Source organism: Panthera tigris, chromosome C1 (genome assembly GCF_018350195.1).
Source record: "Panthera tigris isolate Pti1 chromosome C1, P.tigris_Pti1_mat1.1, whole genome shotgun sequence".
Taxonomy (NCBI): Eukaryota; Metazoa; Chordata; class Mammalia; order Carnivora; family Felidae; genus Panthera; species Panthera tigris.
In genome coordinates, this window is record NC_056667.1 from 33688004 (window position 1) to 33702805 (window position 14802).

The window sequence follows — 14802 nt, forward strand, 5'->3', positions numbered from 1 at the left end:
TCTTCTTCCCAAGTCGCCAGCCCCATCTTGCCTCATCTGATATATAATTAGAGATCATACGTGCCCAGTGTAAGGAGGTAGCAGTCTGCAGCCCCCACCCCCACCCCCCGTGATCCGTTATCCCTGGAATAACCGGGTCCAGGAGGACAGAACTCAGCAGGGGACACCCCCGCCAGGGATGACATGTGGCGAGAGGTGGCAGACCAGCTGTACAGAGTGGCCCCATCTTGCTGTCCCCTCCCAGCCCCGCCTCCCCAGGCAGTAGGGGGGAGCAATCATCTCTCCCACAGTCCCGCTTTCTCATGGGGCTCTGGTAAGAAAGGGGGAGGGAGGAAAGCTGGAGCCCTCCTGAGACACCCCGGAGTATTGGGGCAGTCCCGTGTGGAAATCCTCTGGTGGCAGGTGCCACTTAAGGCTGAAAGGAGGCGTGTCGCCCCATGTTGCCCCATGTTGCTGTACCAGCATCCCTTCCTCAGGATGGAGCTGGCAAAGCACCGACGGGCCTTCAGGGGGAAAGTGTGTCAAGAAAAGGGTGGGAGTCGGGGCCCTGCCTTCAGAAGTTTCCTTGACACCCCTGTGTCACCACCAATGAATCATGCGAGCTAATGGCCTTGTGCCGTCATTACCTCTTATCCTCAAACAATATTCGAAATGAGATCGAACAAGCGGGAAGCAGCCCCATCACTCGCCCAGGCTGTGGATTCTGTGGGATGCGTGGCTGTGGCCCCTGGTGGCAGCTTTCTCTCATAAAACGTGCTTTGTAATCTAAGGAGGCGTGCTATTGTTTGAGGCAGAAGGACAACAGTCTTTTGTGTTGTGTGCTCTTGGTGCTAGGGTTTCAGGGCGAGGAGGGTGAAACCAGGTCCTGTGTACCCTCAAGACCAGACACCCTGAGAAGTCATGCCCGCCTATCTCTGTCGGGCCCCCTCTTGATCATAACCCAGCACAGCCCTGAATTCATTTTTCCAGAGTAAAACCCCGAATCCTTTCAGGGTACACAAGGGTTGGCTTTTCTTACATCGTTTTTAGGAGTTTGGGGGCGACACGGGCCCTCGGGAGCAGCCTCCCGGCGAATGCTGCTGGGGCCTTCAACCTGCCTGCTCTCTAGTAGGACAGTCCAGCAGGCCTGGTACAGAGTTAAGCTCTCTGGCTAATGTGAAGGAGCATCCATTTCCTCGCGGGAAAAATGGGGATAACAATCAGGAAACCTACCGCAAAGGCAGAGAGCCCCTGAGAAGGCGTCAGCACCTTCACCAGCACCTGTAAATGTTTAATAACTGTTAGTCATGGTGATGGAGGTCTGTCGGTGTTCCACAGAAGGCTGCTGCTTGTGTTACTGGGCCGTTTTCATTCTGACCAAGGTCAGTGAACGTCTGTTACATTTTAAGTAAGTCCTGAGCTTTGAACTGTCTGAACCCTCTGTGGGGTGTTGATTCCGGCTTCTGGCCTCATAGGGTTTCTCGGGGTAGGGGTGGGGGCCAATGGCCTTCGTGAAGCAGTTTGCATGAAAGGGACTTCATTCAAAGCCTTGTTGGATTAACTGGGGCTTCCTTTAAATAAGGGCTTGTTCTCAGAAGCTTTCTTTCTCCAACAAGGAGAAAGAATACAATGGACAGTCCTCATCACAGCTTGTCACAAACACCTGGCACATCTTTTCAGCCCAGAGTGAAAACACACACACACTCGCTAACTCCAGGAACACAGCCTCAGCCTGACATTCCAGAAGCATTTGCTGACAAACTTCCTCCCAAATACAGTTATTTCCTGGAAGAACAGCAAAACCTGTTTTTGAATTGACAACACTGCTTCAGTTGCTGCTGAAGTTAAGTGAAGTTACTATTGTTTCCACCGAATGACCTAAAAAAAAAATCTGAAAAGAATTACTTTTTTTTTTCTTTGCTTATCAACATGGAGACTGATTTATTGGTTAAGTCGATTTCAGGCAAAGACGGACTTAGGAATTGGGTGAACATGTTGCTTCTTTCAACCAAAAGAAAACTTCGTAAGTTGCTTAGGCAACATTTTACTTGGTTCTTCAAAAAACAATTGTGACAAAGAGGAGAGAGAGATAAAGCACTTATGGAATATATAAAAACAGCAGCATTTGGGGTAGCACATAACAAAGAAATATCTTAAATACTTTTCAAAATATTCTAGGAGCCAATACACAAGGGCATGCTTCAGGAGAATGTAGGAATGCGAAGGGGAGGGCAGGGTGGAAACTACCCATTTCCTTTAACATCAGTGCAGAAAACAAAGTGGCATTCAACTTCACATACTGACTTCACACAGTTTGTAGATAACAGCCTGACTTACATCCAAGAAGCAAAGATGGAACCCTCACGCTGTGTATTTTCAGAAGTAATTGCATGGACACCAGGTGATGTACCCTTGTCTGGCAGATTTCCTTGGGAGGAGTCTCTGTGACTTACAAGAAGGCCGATCGGACACTTACTCCAAAGGCCTTGATGTCAGTTTTGAGGGGCAACTTGGAAGGATTCGTCTTCTTTACCCTCTGTCGACCCACCCAGCCCTAAATTTCACGAATAGTGTTTTGTGTGTAATTTGCATAACAATCTCACCCAGATGGGTCTCCATCCCACCACCTTTTCTGCAAGAAGACTGTGGAACATGTCTACAGAGAAAATGAAGTCGAATTCATGGGCGTTTTCAAAGGAGTCTGTCAGATGTTTCTGCGAATACTCACATGCAATCTAAAACCCTTAGTGCAGGTTAAGAAGCCACGTGGAACACCATGGAAGACCATGGAAGGGGCATAAATCAGTGTGTTGTCTGAATGACCTGTTAAGGGAGGTGGTGGACCTTGGAGAGTTGGGCTTTTCTGTCCCTCTTGAACATGAGGGTCACTTGGACAATGGTGGGCCCAACTCCTTGGGATGACCGCAGGAAATGGGCCCTTAACTTTCCTAAAATAAAAGTCAAGAAAAGAATGCTTTGGTTGGTTTACAGCTGAGCACTCCCTCTAATGTGGTACTTAATACCACAACCAGACATTCATGCTCCTGAGTTGTCTCATGTATAGTAGAATGCTTTTCGCCTTTTTTTCAAATTGAGGAAATAAATATGAAGAGCTGGATTCCTTTACGTCACGTGAATTTTACTTTGTTCTCAAATAGGCAATGTGGGTCGGAGATCAGAAAAATGGAAAAGGTGGACGGTGATGATGCTTGCTCCCAGCCCCCTGCTCCCAACTACCTCATTCTGCTCACCCCGAGTACTTACTTTTATGAATTTCTGGGATGTCCTTCCAGGTTCTTTATGCAAATACAAGCACTATGAATATGCACACTTATTTTCTCCTCCCGTACGCGAAAGCCAACATATTGCACACACTGTTCGGCGTCTTATTTTTTTCACTAGTGTGTCGTGGAGAGCCTCATATAGACTTAAAGTTTCTTCAACCATTTTTATAGCCACAGAATATTCCATCATATGGCTTCCTCAAAATCTATCGGCCCAGTCCCATGCTGACTGACACTTGGGTGTTTGCCGATCTTCTGCCGTTACATATAGTGCTGTAAGGATTAGATCCCAAGAATGGGAGTCGGAGAGTCAACGTGTTTGGGATTTTGACAGATATTTCCAAATTGCCCTCCGTGGGAGCTATTCCAACATGTATTGTATGTGAGCATACCTACTTCCCCACAGCCTTGTCAAGACTGTTTTTGCCAAACTGATGGATGAAAACGGTACTTAGAAGAGTTTTACTTTGAATTATTCTTTTTACAAGTAAGGCTGAGCACATTTTTATATTTTAAAGGGCCATTTGTATTTAATTTTCTATAAACTTTTCATAATCATGAAATTGTGAGTTAACATATTATCTTTTTTTATAGTCTTTGCCCATTTAGCTATTGGATTTTATGTGTTTTTGATTTCTAATGTGCAATGTGAATTACAAATATTTTTGACACTTGTCCCCCTTTTTTTTTAATTTTGCCTTTCAGGTTTTTCTTATATACAGTAAATTTGATTAATCTTTTCTTTTAAGGTCTGTGGATTTTGAGGCTTAGTTAGAAAGGTTGCCCAATCCAAAGTCAGAAGGGAATCCACCCACATTTTCTTCTAATTCTTTTGTGGGCTTGATTTTTAACATTTAAATCTTAGACTATTTGGAGTTTGTCTTGATATATGATGCAGATCCAACTTCATTTTTTTACATACAGCTACCATTTGTTGCAACACCCATTATTAGAAAGGCCAACTTTTCCCAGTGATTTGAAATACCACTTTTTAATCTATGCTAAGTTCCTGTATGTATTTGGGTCAATTTCTGGATTTTCTCTTCCATTGGTCTGTTTGTGTCCCAGTTCCACGTTATTTTAATTACTAATTTTAATTTACTTTTGTATGTAATATGTTTTCCATCCCGGCAAATATTGCTGTGAAGTAAACCACCCCAAAACTTGGTCATTCCAAATAAAATTGTTGTATTATATCTCCCAGTCTCTGTAAGTCAGGAATTGAGGAAAGTCACAGCTGGATGGTTTATCAGACAGTTAGGTTACCAGACAGTAACTGCAAGTAGGAAAGTGTTGGAGGAGAGGAGCTGGAGAAGCTAGGGGCTGGCCAGCCATCTCTTTCTCATCAGGTGACTTCAAGATTTCTGTACGCGGACCCTCTACAGGAGCTGGTTTGGGCTTCCTCACAGCATGGTGGCTTCAGAGAAGCAGGAAGGTTTACATGGCAGCTCAGAGTGACAGCGCAAGTGCTCCCAGGAACTAGAAGCTGTCTAGTCTTTCTGACCCAGGCAGCATCCCATCCTCTGCGTTTGTCTTACTGCCAATGACTCCATCCCCTCCAAAGCCAAGAAGAGGAAACATGACCCCACCTCCCAGGAGGGCAAATGTCAAGGTCACATTATAAGAAAAACACGTAGGGTAGGAGATACCGCTGCCAGTGTGGGAAAATACAACCTGCCACATGTTCTGATTGGGCTGGAACACCCTTCATTGGTCTTCTGTTTCAGAGTTTTCCTGACTGTTCTTACCAGGAGAAGTCTTTCAAGTAGGCTTTTTACAAATCTGACACTTGAGGTGAATTCACCGATAATCATGGGTTAACCTTTTATCTTTCTCATAAAGTGCATTTGGTTCTCGTTATGGACAATCTCTCACTATCAGATGTGATTCGTTTCTGAAAAATATGCTTTTAACAAATCAAGCAATAGGGATGAATGTTGGGTTTGGCAGGGGAGAGGGTGGTTCTGAGACAAAAAGCACTGCCCCGACCCATGTAGTAATGGATTCGAGTTGGAGACATCCTATGAACTCACGTTTAGCTTAATATAAATACAAATCGTTAAATATAGAAATACTTATAGATATGTGTATATGCACAAGTTGGTATAAACACACAGATTTCCTTGCTCTGTTGGCTGAGAGGGTCTAGCAGCAATATCCCAGGAGCAATGAGCATGCCTGGTGCCCAGCTTTTGGTTTCTAAAGTCATTCTCAAGTAAAAGAAAGCACAGCTCCTCAGAAATGGCTGATACGAGGGGTACCCGGGTGGCTCAGTCGGTTAAGCATCTGACTCGGGCTCAGATCATGATCTCAGGTTTTGTGAGTTCGAGCCCCACGTCGGGCTCTGTGCTGACAGCTCAGAGCCTGGAGACTGCTTCGGATTTTCTGTCTCCCTCTCTCTCTGCCCCTCCCCTGCTTGTGCTCGCTCTCTCTCAAACATAAATAAACATAGACCACAATGAAGCTGAACATCTCTTTCCCAGCCACTGGCTGCCAGAAATTCATTGAAGTGGACCACGAACGCAAACTTCGTAACTTTTGTGGTACGAATGGCTATAGAAGTTGCTGCTGATGCTGTAGGGGAAGAATGGAAGGGTTACGTGGTCCGAATCAGTGGTGGCAATGACAAACAAGGCTTCCCCATGAAGCAGGGTGTCTTGACCCATGGCCGTGTCCGCCTATTGCTGAGTAAGGGGCATTCCTGCTACCGACCACGGAGGACTGGAGAAAGAAAGTGCAAATCTGCTCAGGGTTGCATCGTGGATGCCAATCTCAGTGTTCTCAACTTGGTCTTCGTGAAAAAAGGGGAGAAGGATATTCCTGGACTCACTGATACCACCGTGCCTCATCGCCTGGGGCCCAAGAGAGCTAGCAGAATCCGCAAGCTTTTCAATCTCTCGAAGGAAGATGATGTCCGCCAGTATGTTGTGAGAAAGCCCCTAAACAAAGAAGGTAAGAAACCTCGAACCAAAGCACCCAAGATTCAGCGTCTTGTTACGCCACGTGTCCTCCAACACAAACTTTGTTGGCGCATTGCTTTGAAGAAGCAGCGCACGAAGAAAAACAAGGAAGAGGCTCAGAAGATGCTAAGCTTTTGGCCAGAATGAAGGAGGCCAAAGAAAAGTGCCAGGGACAGATTGCCAAGAGACGGAGGCTGACTTCTCTGACAGCTTCTACCTCAAAGTCTGAGTCCAGTCAAAAATGAGATCGTTGTAAGAGGAACAAATAAATAAGATCAGACATCAAACCACCTTTATTGCTTTTCTTCATTCAGAAGAAACAGACAAATGGAGAGAAACTCCGGTCACAGGAAAGGGAGTATTGTCCATCTGATGGCGTATGAAGCGTGCGGGAGATCCCGTCAAGTGGAGGGGCTGAGACCACACTGGGACAGTGGTAGAGATGGCCAGGACAGCGTTTTTGGTGGGGGGAGGAATGGGTGGATAGCTCAGGAAAGGATTCTGAGCAGAATGTCCGTTGCTTTTTCAGTGAGTCATGGAACAACTTGGGGGAAATAAAGGACAGACTATTAAATAAATAAATAAATAAATAATTGCCTAGACAAAGAAGTGGAGGGGAAGAGAGACATATCTCCCTTTCAGAAGAATTCTGAATACTTTATGTAAAGTCTCAAGAAGAAGGAGCAGAAGTCCCCCCTCCTTAAGTGTGGGCTGTATATAGTGACTTCGGAGAGGACAGTGCAGAAAGGCGGGAAAAGAAGTGACGATTCAATGGGACCACCTGACAAATAGCACCTCAGCTAGGTGCTCGGAGTCAATATCAACAGTGATAAATCTGTAACCCCAGCCAACTTGGGAGAAAAACATCAGACAGATTCCCATGGAGGGACATCCTGCAAAATGCTTGACCAGTACTGATCAAAATTATCAAGGTCATCAAAAACAGGAAGCCAGAAAAACAGTCACACCAAGAAGAGCCTAAGGAGGCAGGGTAACTAAGTGTAATGTGGTATCGTGGATGGAATGCTGGAACATAAAAAAGGCCTAAACTAAATCTAAATAAACTATGGACTTCAATTAATAACAATGTATCGATATTGGCTCATTACTTACGGTAAATATATCATACTAATGTAAGATGTTAATGGTAGGGGAGAAACTAAGTGTGGCATACATGGGAACTCTGTACTATCCTCTCCATTTTTCTGTAAATCGAACATGGTTTTAAGAAGTACAATTTATTCAAACAAACAAAGCACTGCCTCCTCCAGCTCAGGAGAACAAGAGTCATGAGAGCCTTTGGGCCGCGGTGATAGGCAGTGCCAGCATCTCCCATAGTTCTGAGGCTGAGGAAGCCCAGCCAGGTGCCACCAGCCCCATCCCCGACTTCTTCACAGGGTCAAGGTGAAGGGTCAGGTAGTCTCTTGATTTAAACCTAAGATGAGGGAAAAGGATATTTTCCCCAAGACCACCACCATCTGAAGTACAATCTAAGTGGGGCCTTGACCAGCCAGCCAGCCCTCGTCCCTAAGACTAAGCTCCCACCCAGCCTCCTGCCCACTACCCAACGTGGTCTACTGTTCCCTATTTTTCCCCGCTTCCTCCCCTTCCCTGCCCCGCCCCCCCACCCCCTACCTCCATTCACAGAAGAGAATGGAAGACGGGAGATGGACCAACTTGGAGAAAAGCAGTCCCCAGCCCCAAATAAGCAAATACAGCAGGTCTCCCATGGTCTGGAGTCCTCTGAGCACCATGGGGTCAAGTAGGACGCTCATTGGTCATACTTGGCCAAGGAGACCAACATGGCCAACTCAACCCCCATCATTTTGGAGGAGGTCTGTCCTTCCCATCACACCCCAAGAGAACTTTGAACCGCTGTGTAGGAAGGACAGAATTCCATCTTGAAATAGTTTAAGACTCTTGATGTCTTACAGTCAAGACAGAGGTGGTACACAAATCAGGAAGGCCTGTGTTGGAAACGCCCAGTGCAGAGTCTTTATATGTCTGTTTTATGTAAAGATACAGTATGTTCCGAACAGTGAGGGAAAAAAAGGAGCATATCTTTACAGGTGACCCTTCCATACCCCTGTTGGACTTCCTTCTATCTTGTGGCCCTCACTTCCTTGCCACTCACACAGTCACACTATAGACTCTGTCATACCCCAGAAATGCTATAATCAAAACAAATTCAGACCTCGGCTCTGACCCCAGCCACCTATCCCCCTAACCCTCTTCGTCTGTTACCCCACTAGACTAGTGTGTCACAAGAGACAAGGGCAGAAAGCAAGAGTAAGCATTCGGGAATATTTCTATCAATCTGATGTTGCTGCGAGACATCAGAGCGCTCTACCTGTGGGCACGGGGAGACCACATTGGGTGTTAAAGAATCCACACGGCAAGCAGCGCGGGCTGCCTATCAGGCATGCGCAGTAGGACGACACATTGGTCCCGTGATTTGAAAAGCTGCATAGTCTACTCCTCCACCTCGCCTATCTTCAACCTTGAAGCAGGTATTTCTTGCTCCTGTAACTCACTCGTGGAGAACAAATTCTTCTCTGAGAGAAACACCTCAGAGTCCAGGCATTCACCTCTTCCCTTCTGGTTTCACTTCTTTCTCAACCCCACGTGGATCCCAGAGAGAACCTCCATGAACATTCACACCATTCAGTGCGTCCCCCGGTCTCCACCAGGGGTGAATCCATTTCCGATTCAGGCTGCTGATTTGGTGCCGGGTTCCTGTGAGAGGACCACCCTTTGTGGGGTGATGGAAACTGGAAATTCCCTCCAAGGAAGACCCAGCCCCTCCCCACGCCTTTCCCTGTTATAATACAACATGACAAACACACATTGAAGTTGAAGCTCGTGTATCAGAGGTGCAGGAGGCCATGAAAGAGTATAGCTGTCACTGAAGAAGTACACACATGCTGTAGCCAGGCGGTAGCTGGGCATCGTGTGTGTGTGTGTGTGTGTGTGTGTGTGTGGAGAGAGGTGGTCGGTGGGGGGAGGGGGAGGTTAATTATGTCCCTCTGGTCAAAATGGAAAAGACAGCTTCTCTTATCGTTTTTCTCAGACTGAGCAATTATTGGCGCCTGTAGCACAATCAGGGGTGGGCATTCTCAGGGCCAAATCGGATCCTGCGGTTCTGCAGCGGTTACTCTGGCACCTAGCCTCCCCACAAAAGAAACATCATTCCAAAGGAACCTCACTATGGATCAGACATCACTACATGTGTCCCTGAATCAAACACTGAGCCTCTAATAGGAACCCCAGTACAGCATGGGCCTTGCCCCAAAGAGTGGGTTGGTTCCCGTTCTTCAGACAAACGGCCCGATGCTTCAAGTCTTCGGGTTTCTGCCATGAAAGGATCTCTGCTGCCTTTGAGGCTACACATTTCAAAGCATGAGGTTTGTCCTTGTGGTTGGCTGCCTCCTCAGCATGTGGCACAGGGTCTGGCACACGGGAGGGGGCTTGGAAGGCAAGTGGATGCAGGCATGGGTTCCTGTGAAGCTGTTGCCCTGTCCCCATCTTGGTTTCACTAACCTGCTCCTGGAGAAGGACTGTGCTGTCTATGGTCTGAATGTTTGCGTTCCCTCCCCCCACCCCCCAAAAAAATTCATGTTGAAATCCTCATGCCCAATGGGTGTTAGGAGATGGGGCTTTGGAGGTGATTGGGCCATGGTGGCAGAGCCCTCATGAATGGGATTAATACCTTTATTAAAAAGGTCTGGGAGGGACGCCTGGGCGGCTCAGTCGGTTAAGCATCCCGTCAGTTCAGGTCATGATCTCTCGGTTCGTGAGTTCGAGCCCCACATCAGGCTCTGTGCTGACAGCTCAGAGCTTGGAACCTGCTTTGGATTCTGTGTCTCCTTCTCTCTCTGCCCCTACTCCCGCTCACACTGTCTCTGTCTCTCTCTCTAAATGTTAAAAAAAAAAAAGTTCTGCAAGACCTCCCTGTCCCCTCCTGCCCTGTGAGGGACTGTGACCTGGAAGACAGCCCTCACCTTGATAGTGCTGGCACCTGATCTCCAACTTCTAGGCTCCCAAACAGTAAGAAATGTTGTTTATAAGTCACCCAATCTGAGGTATTTTGTTATGGCAGCCGAAAAGGACCAAGGGAGCCCCAAATCTAGATCCGCTATGAAAAATACACAGTGATTTTCACAATCGCTGGAAATAACTGACCCTACTGAGCACATGCAGACCTATTTTTTTTAATTTTTTTATCACATTTCTTTATTTTTGAGAGGCAGAGAAAGACAGAGCACAAGTGGGAGAGGGACAGAGTGAGAGGGAGACACAGAATCCGAAGTAGGCTCCAGGCTCTGAGCTGTCAGCACAGAGCCCGATGAGGGGCTTGAACCCACGAACCGCGAGATCATGACCTGAGCTGAGGCCAGACGCTCAACCAACTGAGCCACCCAGGTGCCCCACTTGCAGACCTATTTAGCTCCACAGCCTACCGTGGAGCATGAGGCTGCCCCACTGGGTCTTGAGAGCTCCGAAAACACAAGTCCATTTTTCAGTTGTTAGGGGCAAATGATAGTTCATTTCATTTCCCTTTCCTTTCTGGCCCAACTATGGTCTCTTACCAGTAACGCCGCAATTGTAGGGCCCCAACACTTGGCGTCTGGAAACTAAAATTGGCACATAGAGTTTAAAAGTCTCAATGTAAACGGCACTAAAATCTCCACTTCAGCTTTCCACTAGGAAGCCCGGCTGCCCTGAACCCCCTGGCAACATGACAACACTCCTGGATGTGCCCCCGTGCCAACAGCTGGAATCCCCACCTTTCGAAGGCAGGCAGCTTTGTCAACAGTGAATTATCAGCCTTGTGTGGGGCTGGTCATGCTGCTATTCCTGTGCTTTAAAAAAAAATTATCTTTAGTTTAGCTCTCTCGTTATCAGTTTAGTTTGTTTGGGTTCAAGGCTCGACCTTTCAATGTGTAGAGCTGCATATGTGCATTAACATTGTTTCTAGTCTAGGACTTCCCAGCAGCTGAGGCTTGAAGATCTGCATTATGGTTTTAAGTATGCCTATTGCAACAGCAGGTCCACGTACAACAACGCGCTCAAAACGTGTCTGTGCAGGGATATTTCATGTGTGACCCGCTGTCTATAAATCGGTGCTGTTTAAATTACTTGCAGCAATGCTCCCTGGGGCAACACGTGCACTAAATTCTCCACAACGTGATTTCAAGACATGTAAAAATACGCTTTTCCACTTCCAGGACATTGTTGTATAACACAAGTCTTTGTAAATGAAGTCCACACCACTTGTGCTGCATTAATCTACAGATCTTTACTGCTGAGTGTGTTTCCCAGCTGAAAAGCCCACGGTGGGGGGGGGGGGGCAGATGGGCCGGGAGCCTTGACACATGTCACAGGCTCAAACTTCTCCATTCGGAGCAGACACTTGTGCTAGTATCTGTGTCACTTTCCAGAAGAACAGACGCTGCCAGAACATTCTCCACACATTTGCAACATGCTATCAGGCCCACCAGGTTTTCCCAGAACCGAGGGAGATGTTCCACGGAAGTGAACCGTGCCTACAACCTGCCAAAGTGCTCCTCCGGCATTCCCTGGCAACTTTCTCATGCCAGATTCAAAGACCTTGGCACCAAGATGAATTGAAGACTCGTCAGAGGCATCAACCACCTCACTCCCGCCCTGAGACTCATCCAGAGAAAGTTCCTCCTTCCCAGCCTCGCACCTAGGAAAGCGGGGTCTACAGGCCTATGAGGTAGGGGGATCTTCCCTGATCCTTTCATGCTACAGCAGCAAAGTCTCTCCTGAAGTTCTCTCTCAGAAGTTCAAGTCCCAGCCTTGCCACAACCTCAGAGTGCCCTCAAACCATGCGGGCCTCACTTTTCCCATCTGTAAAATGAGAAAACTATATGAAGGGAAGCAAAATATACCACCCTGAAATCTATCTCGTTGGCATATTGATTATTGAAGCTGGTCGGGTTTTTTTTTTTTTTTGGTTTTTTTTTTTTTAACGTTTATTTATTTTTGAGACAGAGAGAGACAGAGCATGAACGGGAGAGGAGCAGAGAGAGAGGGAGACACAGAATCGGAAGCAGGCTCCAGGCTCCAAGCCATCAGCCCAGAGCCCGACGTGGGGCTCGAACTCACGGACCGTGAGGTTGTGACCTGAGTCGAAGTCGGACGCTTAACCAACTGAGCCACCCAGGCACCCCAAAGCTGGTCGTTTTTAAGAAACAGAAGACACAGGTGAAGTTCTAAAAACTAAGTAAAAGTTCCTTTTAGTAGGAGATTAACATTGATAAGGAAAATCTCCACTTGTAAGAGTGTCTCCCTCTTATTGTACCAGGAATAAGGGAATGACTCAATCTCTAGAATCTCTTATCAACAGAGGGCAAAAACTTACATCTGTACAACCACCTTACCCATGTTTACGGTGCTTTTCTCGTAGTCTCCCATAACTGACTTGCCACCCCCAGCATCCTCTTCTGTCTTTAGCTGAAGGGTTTTTATTTTCTAAACGTTCATTCATTTTTGAGAGACAGAGAGAGACACAGCATGAGCGGGGGAGCTGTCAGCACAGGGCCTGATGCGGGGCTCGAACTCACGGACCGCGCAATCATGACCTGAGCCGAAGTCGGATGCTTAACCCGACTGAGCCACCCAGGCGACCCTGAAGATGGTATTTGGCTTTGGCCATTTCTAGGAGTTACTCATTTTTCCTGGGTCTCTCCTGCGGAGGTGGAAAATTTTTTTCCCTTTTAGGTCCTTTAGCTCATCGAATAATTAAATTGACATAAACCAGATTAATAGGAGAAAAACAAATTTACTTACATATGTATGGGGGCCCTGTAAAATATGAGACCCAAAGAACAGCCAGGTAGCTGAAGTTTATATAACATCCTGAGCTAAGGCAAGGTTGAGATACAAAGAGGAGGTGGGCATTTGCAGGAAGGCAGAAGAGATGAATGAAAAACAAAGATTTCCCCATTATGTGCACAGTGAAGGAAACCATCGACAAAATGAAAAGGCAACCTACTGAATAGGAGGAGATTTGCAAATAATGGACCCAATAAGTGGTTGATACCTAAAATATAAAAAGAAATTCTACAGCACCAAAAACACCTCACAAAGAATCTTATTTAAAAAATGAGAATACCTGAATAGATATTCTTCCAAAGAAGATACACAGATGGCCAACAGACATATGAAAAGATGTTCAATATCACAAGTCATTAGGGAAATGCAAATCAAAACCACAATGAGATATCATTGTGTCAGAAAGGCTAAAATCAAAAAGACAAGAAAGAACGAGCGTTGGTGAGCATGTGGAGAAAAAGGAACCCTTGGAACATAGTTGGTAGGAATGTAAATTGGTGCGGCCATTGTAGAAAATAGCATGGAGCTTCCTCCATACTACCATACGATCCAGTATTTGTCCTACTGGGTATTTACCCCACCCCCCCCCCAAAAAGTGAAAACGCTAATTTGAAAAAATATATACACCCCTATTTTTTTCTGCAGCATTGTTTACAACAGCCAAGATATGGAAGCAACCTAAGTGTCCATCAACAGATGAATGGATAAGGAGGATGTGGTGTAATTATACAATGGTATGTCACCCAGCCATAAAAAAAAAAATGAGATCTTTAGGTCATGATCAATGTTTCATGGGATCCAGCCCGATGTCAGGCTCTACGCTGACAGTGTGGAGCCTGTTTGGGATTCTCTCTCCCCCTCCTCCTCGTGCACTCTCTCCCAATCTCTCTCTCCCTCCTTTTCTCTCAAAATAAATAAACTTAAAAAAAAAAAAAAAAAAAGATCTCGCCATTTGCAACAACATGAATGGACCCAGAGGGTATTATGCTAAGTGAATTAAGTCACACAAAAACAAACACCATAAGATTTCACTTATATGTGGAGTCTAAAAAACAAAACAAACAAACAAGAAACAGACTCAAATGCATAGAACAAAGTAGCTGTTGCCAGAGGGGATGGATAAAATAGACAAAGGGGATTAAGAGGTACAAACGTCCAGTTATAAACAAAAAGTCACAGGGAGTAAAAGTACAGCATGGGAAATATAGTCAACAATATTATAATAATGTTGTCTGGTGACAATCTACACAGATCGTGAGGAGCACTGAATAATGTATAAAATTGTGGAATCATTCTGTTGTACATCTGAAACCAACATAACACTGTACATCAATTATAACTCAAATTTTAAAACAAGGGTGGCCTGTTACGCAGTTAAGTTTCTTAGGCAAAAAGGAATCTCTGCCAGGGCGCCTGGGTGGCTCAGTCGGTTAAGCGTTTGGCTGCAGCCCAGGTCATGATCTCGCGGTCTGTGAGTTCGAGCCCCGTGTCGGGCCCTTTGCTGACAGCTCAGAGCCTGGAGCCTGCTTCGGATTCTGTGTCTCCTCTCTCTCTCTCCCTGCTCACCTTCTCTCTCTCTCTCTCTCTCTCTCTCTCTCTCAAAAATAAACATTAAAAATAAAGAAAAAATGAATCTCTGCTAGCAGCTTTCTTCCTGGTACAGGCACCCTTTCCAATATAAATTCAGGCAGTTGAAAGGGAGCTGTCCGAATCTGCTG

At 46.1% G+C, this 14802-nt stretch overlaps 1 pseudogene; it reads left to right on the forward strand.

Annotated features, from left to right (window-relative positions):
- Nucleotides 1–5721: 5721 nt before the first annotated feature.
- Nucleotides 5722–6468, forward strand: LOC102972250 (annotated as a pseudogene).
- The last annotated feature ends 8334 nt before the right edge of the window (nt 6469–14802 follow it).